Source organism: Lepisma saccharinum, chromosome 16 (genome assembly GCF_977018435.1).
Source record: "Lepisma saccharinum chromosome 16, izLepSacc3.1, whole genome shotgun sequence".
NCBI lineage: Eukaryota > Metazoa > Arthropoda > Insecta > Zygentoma > Lepismatidae > Lepisma > Lepisma saccharinum.
In genome coordinates this window covers 12,659,541-12,671,560 of record NC_139244.1, presented here as the reverse complement: position 1 = coordinate 12,671,560, position 12,020 = coordinate 12,659,541, and the positions used below count along the sequence as shown (strand labels likewise).

General features: G+C 37.6%; 1 long non-coding RNA gene and 1 other non-coding gene across 2 annotated transcripts in view; both read left to right on the top strand.

The window, feature by feature from the left end:
• The window catches only part of LOC145999919 (uncharacterized), an 80,554-nt gene that overhangs the window by 37,272 nt on the left and 31,262 nt on the right, over positions 1–12,020 (top strand). The window lies entirely within an intron of this gene.
• On the top strand, positions 8,399–8,473 carry TRNAA-UGC (transfer RNA alanine (anticodon UGC)). The gene has a single exon. It is a non-coding gene; the product is annotated as a tRNA-Ala (tRNA).

Genomic DNA, 12,020 nt, shown 5'->3' with positions numbered 1-12,020 from the left:
GTGATGTAAAAATGTGAATAGAATTTATATTTTTTCACATATGCCTTTTTGAATGTAACAATGCTATTGTACGTTTAATATTGTTGCCAAGTTGCTCGATGACTTAGACACAGTCAAAGACGACAGTTGCTACCACTAAGTTATCCAGATACCTGTACCCTGCACCGTCCCGTTTCAATTTATTCATCATTGTTGCGGCCTACCAGGAAGGAATTCTTGGTTCTTCAAACTGTTATGGGTTTTCAGCGACGCATTTATGCGCAGCAACCATAACTTAGCAGGGGCAAAGGAGACACTTGCTCCCAATTTTTTTTGGTTTATGGAGATTCACGAGATAATGGTACTTTTGTTAACCTCCTGAAACCCGAGGACTACAGTAATCAGTAATTTTATGATTTTGCAAATGTAACACTTATTTATGAAAATAGTCCTGGATGATATTTCTATGAGCTGCAAAAAAGAAAATATTCTGCTCAAACCCCCCCCCCCCCATGAGTTAAGCTCCAAATTTTTATACTATAATCTGAGCATACGAAACAAACATTGAATATTTCATTCTGTAAAATAACGTAAAGTTTTATGGTTAACGTAAAAGTGTGGAAGAAATCGAAGGAAAATTAAATTTAGATAAATAACTTCATAAAATCGGATCGTCTTAATGTGAACGAAATTAAATAACGTCTATTTCTGCCATGAATTCAATGGCGCTTCCAGAAAATTAGTAAGAAGCCTAATGCTGCTTTTTCACTCTTGCAGATGTATTTTCCCAGTATTTCATATTATTTTTGACCGAATCGAGCGGAAGTTTACGTCCACTTTACGCCCGATCTGACCGAACTGGAGCTACAAATTCAAAGCGCGACAAGGACAACTTTAAACGTGACCCCAAAATAAATCAAATCCTGGAACCTATATTTACAAGATCAACGTTCTATCGGCGAAGCCCCTACGTAAATTCCTCAGTGTATGTGTAAATAAAATAGAGTAAGTTAGTTAGCATATATTTTTAACCGTGTTTGGAATTACAGTTTAATGTGGAATCTGTCCCGGGGAACCTTGATTGCAGCTTCAACCACTCGCTATCAGTTGTATTACGTTTTTCATTTTTCTCGGTAAAGGATATACGTTTATTTACATTTGGATGGTCACTGCTTCACATCTCACGACAGCCTAAAGAGTTCTCGTCGTCTTGTTGAGTCTATTCAGGCGACTGCTGAGATAGTGCCGCTGACGCTTTATTCCCTGTCCTTTATTTTCACTTTTTATACACCGTTATCCTCTCGTCGCTGTTCAGTTAATTTTGAGGCCTCCTCGATGGTGCAGTGGCAGAGTCGTCGCCTTGTCATCATGGGGTCCCTGGTACATAGTGGTTCGGATCCCACTTTACTTCTCTCTCTCTCTCTCTCTCTCTCTCTCTCTCTCTCTCTCTCTCTCTCTCTCTCTCTCTCTCTCTCAATGAGAAGAAAGAGAGGAGAAAAGAAAGAAAAAGAAGAGAGAGAGAGAGAGAGAGAGAGAGAGAAAGAGAGAGAAGGGATAAACTGTAGATCCAGTCCCGATTAGCGTAACTGTTCATAAAGTTGACTTAAAACACCAAATCAATCAATCAACCAATTCAGCTAATTGTGCATATAAGCAATGATGAGTAAATAAACAAGCACCCAATCACAAAAACGATCCTTCAATTTTCCGCTTCTCATTAACTTAATTCATAGTTTCCAAAAACCTTTCAGCAGACTTGAATAAAAAAACGTAGGTCGTTCCCCGTGACGTAAGCATATCGGAATCAGCTGCCTTGTGACTTGAGAAGGAAAGGAGAAACGTGACAGGTTAAAAGTTCAGATTGCAATGCCTCGATTCGTGATACCCACACACATGCTTGGAACCTAATGTCTTGTGTTTCGTTGTTGATAAAAACACAGCAGCCCCAGAGAACATTTGTGGAAGTTGCTCACAGCATGTCCACTGCTCCATTTCGACCTTGAGTTCCTTCGCTGGAATCACTTTGAACTGCATCGTGTGATGTACGTAGGTATATTGGAAGTCAAACGTCCCATCTTGTGAACGTCGAAATACATACATCTTTTATTATAAAGTTGATATTACAAAATATATGCTACGAATGATGTGATAAAAAATTAATGGCAGTTATTTTCCTCAGGACGTCTAACTGCCAAGCGGGTGACCAGGGTTCGATTTCCGGGTGGGGCATGATATACTTTCGGAATTTTTTCCGGCCTTGTCCCGCATAAAGCGGGTCTGGGCTCACACAGTTTCAAATCTATTGCTAACTGGGGCCAACCCTGAGGGGTAAAGGCGGCGGCAGCGTGCTGCTGATCACATCACCTCCAAATGCCCGAGATCGAGTTCGAGAATATGAGGGGTCCTATACCTATATCCCCTAAATGTGCCTTTATGGCAAGGTGCTATCTGCACGGGGAACTTTACCTTTTACCTCACATTTATCACAATAAACAAGCTATGTTTAATATATATTAAAAAATATAGTTCTGACTGGGTAAAGGCTGTGTAATATCCCACTTTATTTGTCATGATTTTCTGTAACGTTACTAAACACGATATTTATTGCCATATTGTTTTTATATTATATTTTTGGATTCTTTTATATTCCTTTTAGGAAACTGATTAGCGAATGTGTAAAGTGTTTCTCTCCAAGTCCATCAGCCCGTATGAACGATCAGTGTCTCAAAGCTACAAATTAAAAAATCTGATAGACCTAACAGACAGTAGGTAAACACATCTCTATCGGACCGTCCGTCTGTTTGGCCGTGAGGGACAAGAGTCAATGCGAGGTGAGACATCCATATCACAGAATCTGTTGACGCTACATCCGCAAAAATAAACACAATTTACGAGAACGACAAAGAAAATTCTAAACAATCCCTGTATAAATTATCTCCAATCCAATCCAAAAGTCGGAAACCACCCATATATTTATATTTATTTATTTATTTAACAAATGATGCCACAGAACATTGTTCCATTGAGACATACATACATTTTGTGCATTATATATATGCATTACATATATCTGTGCATAACATAAATTGTTTCACTAATTCCTATACAGACGAACCCCTCACCCCTTTCTCCAATGAGCCAGTAGGACTCTTTTGAATGATTGAAATGACAGACTGTTTATATCAACGCTCGGATCATTTGCTACTACTTCATTATAAGTTTTACCCATTTTCCACATCGGAGATATATTTTTAATTTGTTTTAGATTTTGGTACATGAAACAAACCGGGTTTCGGTCTGCTTCTCATTTGAGGTACATGATATTGTAATGCAGATACTAACCCCATAGAGTATATTTTGTTATTTGCAATTTTATATAACGTGCTCATCAAATTAAGATTAAACTTTTCTTCAATTTTTTCAATGTTAAACTGCGATACAAGCTCAGAGTATGGATTGAATTTAGGATATACTTTGTCTTCTCTATACTTTATGAACCTCAAGAACTTGGACTGAATCATTTCTATCTCCCTCATATGTTTTTTTTGTCCAAGGGCTGCCATATTACCGATGCATATTCTACGAGTGAGCGTAGTGGGAGACATACAAAAATTATTAATATTGATGTACTTTCTAGATCTTCCCCACATATTTTTATCAATCCTAATTTCTTATATGCTTGGTTAACGATATGATGCATATGCTCTTTAAAAGATAGATTTGCGTCATACGTGATACCAAGATCCGTGAATTTAGTGACCTTAGCTATTTGTTTTCCTCCCATCTGACACTGGAAGTTTCTTTTTATTTCAGCGTTTGTTATAGACATTACCTGACATGTATCAAGATTAAATGAAAGTCTATTATTTTCGCTCCATTGTAGTAATCTATTTACGTCTGCCTGCAAGTCTAGGTTGTCTTCGTCAGAGCAAATTGTTCTAAATATTTTTACATCGTCAGCAAATATAAGTCAACGTGATTTCGTAATAATTTTCGGGAGGTCATTAATAAAGAGTAAGAAAATGAGTGGGCCCAAATTGGATCCCTGTGGCCCCCCAGAAGGCGTAGGGTATTCCCGAGATATGTATCCTCTATAATTGACAAATTGCTTTCGGTCCATGAGGTAAGATTTTAGCAGTATAATTACGTTTTCAGAAATATATTAAAATACGATAGTTCCTGAAGTAAAATGTCATCATTTACCGAATCGACCGCCTTGGCCAGGTCAGCATAGATACCTGTTTCGTTTCGTCTAATTCATAAGCTACAAAATGTGCAAATTCGGCAAGGTTTGGGATTGTCGACCTCCGCGATATAAAACCATGTTGCATGGTAGATATAGCCGGTCGTACGTTGGCCATTATTCTGTCGTACAGTATGTGTTCAAACACTTTGCAAAAAAACTGAGAGAATTTACACTGGCCTAAAGCAATCAACGTTCTTTGCATTTGCCTTTTTTTTGGGAAGGGATTAACTTTAGTGATTTTCCATTTTGATGGGAAGTTGTGATGTTCTAAAATGTTATTGAATATTATACTCAATGGTTTTATTTGCGGTTCAGCGCACCCCTTGACCACATAGGGAGGAATGATGTCCATCCTCACTGCTTTTTTGGCTTTCAACATTTTAATTGCTTCCTCGATATCGTTCAATTCGATATACGATATATCGAGTTGGGAAAGCACTCCGGTTTCGCACTTATCTGATTCAACTATAGAGTACTGTGAAGCATCTTTGTACACCGATAGAAAGTAGGTAGTAAATGCATTTACAATATCATGTCCATTGTGTAAGATTTCATTGTTGTATTCAAAAGTATCACTACTTGAATCCCTCTTTTTATTTCTAATATAAGTCCATACATTATTTACATCTATCCCTATGTTTCCTCCGTCTCACGGATGTACGCTCTTTCCTAAGATTCTTGTATTTCCCTTCATGATACTCTGCGTTGAAATGACCTTTTCCCCACTTTTTGTAATGATATAATTTTGACATTATTTTCCTAATAATGTCACCATTCAACGAAACATGGACCATTAATGTAGCCATATGCGTTATTAGGAGATAAAGTGCTTCATCTCTGAGGCATGTTAGATACCCCGTACGCCATATTGGATTCGCCATATTTGATCTAACCTTTTTTCAAATGAGAATAGGGGTAAGTAACACATCAAACATCTTTGATAGTTTTCGAGTTCAGGAGAACCATTATTAAGTACGTCATTTTATATTATGCAGACACTCAAAAACGAATAAAAATCCCTTAAAAAGGATTTCAAAATGTGATATTTCAGAAAATTTCACGTTATTTCGGTATGACACATGATCCCCTTTCGAATTAAAAAATAAGCGGATTTGAAGTTGGAGCGGGTATTCTTGTTGCACTCTTTAGTCCAAGACACAATGGTAATGATATTATTGGTTTAACGTTATGCGTTGTGATGAAATTGGGTGGTTTCATGTTTTTGCCTGTTTATACGTCGGTACTTTTTGACACCCCGTAACTTCGAAAGTAATACAGATATCTTAAAACCGGATTTCACCATTCAATTTTTCAGAAAATTTTACATGAATTGGATGTAATTTGCCTATTCCAATTTGAAAAATAAGAAGAAAAACTTTCTATCCACTTTCATGAATTGATTCTCATTGTGTTGCGATTAACCTAGAGAGGTAGAAAAATATCGTAGAATAACAAAACAAAAGAAGAAAGTAAGGTATGGACACATAGACTCCTACATACTGCACGTGATTGCAGTCACGGTTTATAATATCTGTAGAAATTATATGGGTGTTTCTCTTTCGACTTTCGAATCACCCTGAATTTTAAAGTGGTGACGTGATCAAAACGGTTCGAGCTATAAATTGAAATTTGTCAAACCAACCGGACGCGTTATTAAAAATCTCCATTGAGTCTTTCATTTAATTGTTGTAGTCATTCACGAAATAATTGGATAGATAGTCAAAAACCATAAAATAGAAGCGTAGATAGGTAGACCTATCAAATACTAGCAAGGAGCTGTATAAAGTATCTGGATGCGAGTATCCGTCTGTTTATGGGAGGCAATGAATCGAAAGTCAACAATGAAAATATTCTTATACTTAAATATCTTGGACTCAATTAAAGCTACTAACGTGTAATCTGATAGATATGTTAAATAGCAACTTCCATGGGCGTAACTTGGGACCTAGCTTGGGGGGGAGGCAGGATCGAATTTTTTTTCATCCTATAACTACAGTATTTGTAAAATTAAAAAGTTATATTAATATAAAATCAATTTTTAATTAAACTTTTGAAACCATTAATTATGTATTGGAAAATTAACAAGCCGAATAGAAATTTTAAACACACAGCAAACTTTTGTTGTTATACTTAATTTAAACTTAGGAGATAAAAGAGCATTCTTCTTTCTGGTTGCAAATATTAGTCCTTGCGGGCTTGTTTTAAGGTGGCCTTCCCCACCTGAAAATACTTGTTTCAAATAGTACATGTTAGAAATTTTAATATTGAAGGAGTTAAGGTCAAACTGTTTCAACAGTGAATAGATGATGATCATGCACATTCGCTGATGCCAGAATTATTTAATATATAGCAAACTGTTCGCATTTAGTATTCAATTTAATATTTTTGATATTTAAAGTAGCATCTGGTTATTCACGTGGGAATTTACAAATACAATTGTTGTCAATATTCTTTAAACTGTATTCAAGGAACCAAGGTTCGATACCTGGTGGAGGCCCATAGTGATTCGGATCCCACTTTAAACTGTAGGTCCAGTCCCGATTATCCTATTAGTGCGTAAAGTGAGGTTAGAACAACAACTTAACAAGATAATTTATACGTCACACAGCATGCATTAAACTTTTCAGATTCGTTGACTTTCTGCTATCCACTGTGTACGTCCCAGCACAGAAATATCGACTTGTATGGAATTTTTCACACGCATAAATCTTCCACGGTTTCATGTGATTTCCGGTGGCCGTGAAGAGCAGGACTTCCTCCATGCCGTAAGGACCACACAGTATTTGCAAAGCCCTGAAAACCTTGACAATACCTACTTTATAAATTGGACATTTAACCAATGTAGTTATCTTTCTAAATTTTGTAGTCTTTTCTGTGAGAGGGCACGATAGTTCGCTCTTTGCATTTCTGCCATTTTTTAAAGAACAAGAATCAGAGCTCAAGCATGTATATACGATGAGTCCAAAGTGTACCTGGAGAGGGGAAGGGGTGATTCTGAATTATTTATCATCATTTTTACCCCTGTATCCTCATTAAATAATAATATATTTCAAGAAAACTGGTCATGTGCTTTGGGTTTCAGGCCTTTGAAAACTCTGTACCATGGTGTGCAAAGTATGCAGTACGGTGTGAGGTTGTTTGCATGAATTTAGTTTCATCTAGCACAGTATAGTTAAACTATTTTCTAGCGTGTAAATTTTACAATTTGTTTGCAGCAAGTTTTGTCACTCATGTTGAGCAGTTAATACCTCTAGTGCATAATGGTTCTATTATTGCAGAAGAAAACTATAAATGAGCCCAGCAACTCATCAATTCCTCCTCTGTAAACGATATCTATTCTTCAAATACAAGTGATAGAAATGCAATAGTTTTGCGCTATCTATGTTGAAAAATGATGGTACCCAGCCACGCAATAAATGTGGGCTTTAGAAGGGAATTCCTTCAGTATTTGGAATCATGTGAGACGTGGCATCCCCAAGAGTATCCGTGAGGTCATAAACATACTAAATAGACCATAATACAATTTCGAAGGTGTTTTTATGCATAGCATATTTCGATCTTTATATAGCATATAAATCCGATCCGCCACATACCACATATAGCACACAAGTATGAGTGAAGCTTCTAGTTTTAATGAAGTTTAAGGCCTCCCCGATGACGCAGTGGTAGCGTAGCGTCGTCGCCTTGTAATCAAGGGGTCCCGGGTTCGATACCCGGTGGAGGTACAGAATGGTTCGGATCATACTTTAGACTTTAGGTCAAGTCCCGATTAGCCTTACTGTGCATAAAGTGGACTTAAAACACCTAATCAATCGATCAATCAATCAAAAATCTAATGAAGCTTCAGTTTCCTTCCTTGACGAGTTGCGTCCGAGTAAAATTCATTTATCATTTTGGACCTATTAATATCATTCGTTTGTTAAATATACAAAACAGCAATAAGGCGAAGTATTTAATGCCCAGTAGCTTTGAGTATACAGTGTATTGGTCCTGAACCTTCGAGGGCAAGAAAGAATGCTCACAGCATCCTGAACTCATGGAGGTTTTAAATGAAATGTTTTGAACATTTCATTTCAAATTTGGAAAATGTTCTCGTAAATGTTGTTCCTCACACACAAGAAAGTTCTGGGTTGAAACTCATGATCAGTGTTCTTATATTCACACATTCCTGGGGCTTCCCCCATGGCGCAGTGGTAGCGTCATTGCCTTGCAATCAAGGGGTCCCGGGTTCGATACCCGGTGGAGGCACAAGTGGTTCGGATTCCACTTTAAACTGTAGGTCCAGTCCCGATTAGCCTTACTGTGCATAAAGTGGACTTAAAACAGAAACTCAAACCAATTCACACATTCCTGACAGCACCTTGAGTTCTGAACTATTTTCTGTCTCTGACATTTTATGTGTGGAATATACCTCTCTTTCACTCAACACATGATTTTGGAGGGGGGCGCGGTTGCCCGCCCTTGCCTCCACCAAGTTATGCCTATGGCAACTTCTCTCAGCAAAATGTTCTGTTTGTAAGTGAGGGTAAACAATTTGACAACATATACCTGTCGATTGCTCAGAAATAATTGCAAATTGGATTGAATGTAGTCTTAAGTCTAGTATTATGGAATAATTGACATGTCGATAAAATTGTTTGTCTGTCAATGTGAGTTCAACTATGGATATACTACTTTCTGATTAGTACACATAGCATAGACCATTCGCAGTTACACTGTAAACACCTCTCTAATTTCTTTTTACATATCTACGACGTGACATAAGCATGAATCATGAACTCATGAAATAAGTGGAGGGATTTTTGCACCTGCATGCTTTACTTAGAATTTCAACCTGAGGTCCATAACGCTATGCTTGATGCTTTTTACGTACACTGCTGTTATCCTCTAATCAACCAGCCCGAATAATGAAGCAAATTTGCATGTGAAAATTTAAAACTGTGGGTTAACTTTATTCGTATTATAATTATGGACGGAAAATACATAAAATGTGATCTTTATAGTTCGCTTTTATTCATCGTACCTTCATCAACTATTTGTTTCGTTAACGGAAATGTCGAAGTTGCCAAATTCCGAACATAACTGTGGTACAACTTGCTGCACATGGAAGAAAAATATTATTTAAAGTTCTATGTAAAATGAAATACACTAACCGTCGGAGTGGTCAGCGCCAGGGGCATGAGTATGCTTTCTGAGTATCACTTAATCAATTTCGTCAAATCATCACTCATCTTCATCTTCGCGACTATCCAAAAGTGGCAGAAATTGGAAGTAAAATAAACCAAATCAATCAATCAATCAATGAAATATACTAACTTGAAGTTTACAAAATATATTTACATGTAACTCGTACATAATCAATTTACAATCCATTGATGGAAATATATTTGCTAATTTGCGGTGATTAGAAGACAGTCAAAAGTTTTACTAATTCTTGACTTTGGTCGTTGAGATGTTCTTAAAACGTGCTCATTAAAACTTTCGAAAGCAGATATTTTGATGCATTAAGGAAGATTCAGGCAAAAGCAGATTTCAGAAGAATAAGTAAACAAGAAACAAGTGTCGTTTGAAACGAACATTAAGAAGCAAGTGTGACCTTCCACACCGGGGCGACGCAATAAGCAGCTCAGTTGCCTGTAGATTGGGTGACTCTCGGAAAGGTTCGTTTTTTTCTCCTAGTCTAGTTGCACCGTTCACGTGCAGTGCATGCTGTTTTGAATATTGCAAAGAAGATCCAGGTGGTGTATCCCTTGCATTTTGTTGCTTTGGTACGAAACCCTCTGTTCCTTCAAGCAACTTGCTTGTCTCCTGTACGTACTTGTTATTTGTATATTTTGCATGAAATCTTCGTAACATAAATGTCATAACCAAGAAAAACCTCGGAGCACTTGTAATGGTCGGATTGAGCATTACTGGTTTTGGAAATATGTTAATTAATTGCTGGCCAGCTACAAGGTGTAGGGTAAAGTAATATGTTTTCCATGTGCGTACTTATATGTTATTACTGGATGTAAGTGTATGTGCTCATTGGATTGTGCTTTGCTGGATATTAGATTTCTTTATCACTCCAGTGGGGGAGATGTCTTTCCAAAGACCGTTACAGTGGAATTTTCCAACGCTACGTGGTCCACGTCCACGGACGTTTACCCAGACTAAAAAAGCCAATTGGACTTTTATAGAAAACAGTGTTTCCCCATCTTTCGACGACGAGGAATATCTCCTCGAGTTTAGTCCACTTTTGGTGGCTAGACTATTATAAGAATGTAGCATTTGGTGTAAGCCAACCCCTGTTTGCTGTCCCAAGTACCCTTTAGAAAAGTTTTGAATATTTGGATATTTCCGTATTGAATAGTTGATGCCCAAAAGAAAGAGTAAAGGCGTAAGGAAACGCATTTGTAATGAACGGAATATCATTTCAGCTGAGGGTAGGCCCGCAGAGATAATTTTGCAGAGATATATATATAACAACGTATAATAAACAATATAATCCTACTAGAAATGTTGTTGCTGTTCTTGTTGATTTTGTGTTTTAAGTCCACTTTATGCACAGTAAGGCTAATCGGGACTGGACCTACAGTTTAAAGTGGGATCCGAACCACTATGTACCTCCAACGGGTATCGAACCCGGGACCCCTTGATTGCAAGGCGACGACGCTACCACTGCGCCATCGAGGAGACACTACTAGAAATGTTATGATTTGCTGAATTAACTCTAAGAACTACAGTACTGTCCATTTTAAACCAGTTGTTTATTCACTTCATGTACATGCGTAACGAACCAGGGACTAAAAATATAAATTGTTATGTGAAACCCCCCTTTCGTATTTCCGGCTCAAATATAATCTGCTCGCTTTGCACCCAGGGTGAGGTGAAAGGAGGGTTTGAAGGATTAAAGCAGGAAGTAATCCAGAGGGCCGGATAGAAACCAGGGACTGGGGGCTAACCTTTCAAAGGGGGGGGTTGCACTTTCACACACTGATCCTAGGTTCTAGGTTCGAATCTTGGGTAATCGATATGTGTCTGTTCCGTCATCTATCTCATCAATTCATCCTTCATCCTCATTGTATTGTGATTAACCTGGAGAGGTAAAAAAAGGACGTAAAATAACAAAACAGAAGAAAGTAAGGTATGGACAACAACGTTCCTCCGAATAGAGGAAACCTTTTATTTTGAAAATATCAAAGAGCGTCTGTCAGCATTACAGTGTCGCCGAGAAAGATAGAAGAAAAAGGGGGGACCGAAATATTTTTTTTAGGAATAGTCAAATTTTATTCCCATTGAATATCGCATACAAAATGCATACTTGAGGTAAAAGTTGGTTAAATGACAATTTTTCTTGCAAGGACAATTTTTCTTGTAGGCTAAGGTATGTTCATGTACGCATGTGTCAAGCATGTGTACGACCGTGAGGTGCCGCTCCTCCACCCTTGTATTCCTCAAATCCTCAATTGCTTTTATCATTGTAGTGAACAAAGTTGTAAAATTGTAATCAACAGGGTCGTAACGAGTAGTTTCATTGTGAAGCAATTAATCTTCGTTTTTAAAATATGTTCTAGATTTGTGTTTGAACAAGTTGGAGCTAGGGTTGCAGCTTATCATGTTCTCCATGGGTATCGAGGCATTTAATAATGCCCTGAGTTGTCCTGAAGCACAGATTCGAACGACATTATGCAGGTGTGTCTACGAAAACCAATCCAGTCAGCAAATCGATCATCAGCTTGTAGATCCACTGTTTAAAATAGTAGCTTTGACACCACTCGCTTATAGCAAGCAACTGAATGTGTAGATATTTGTG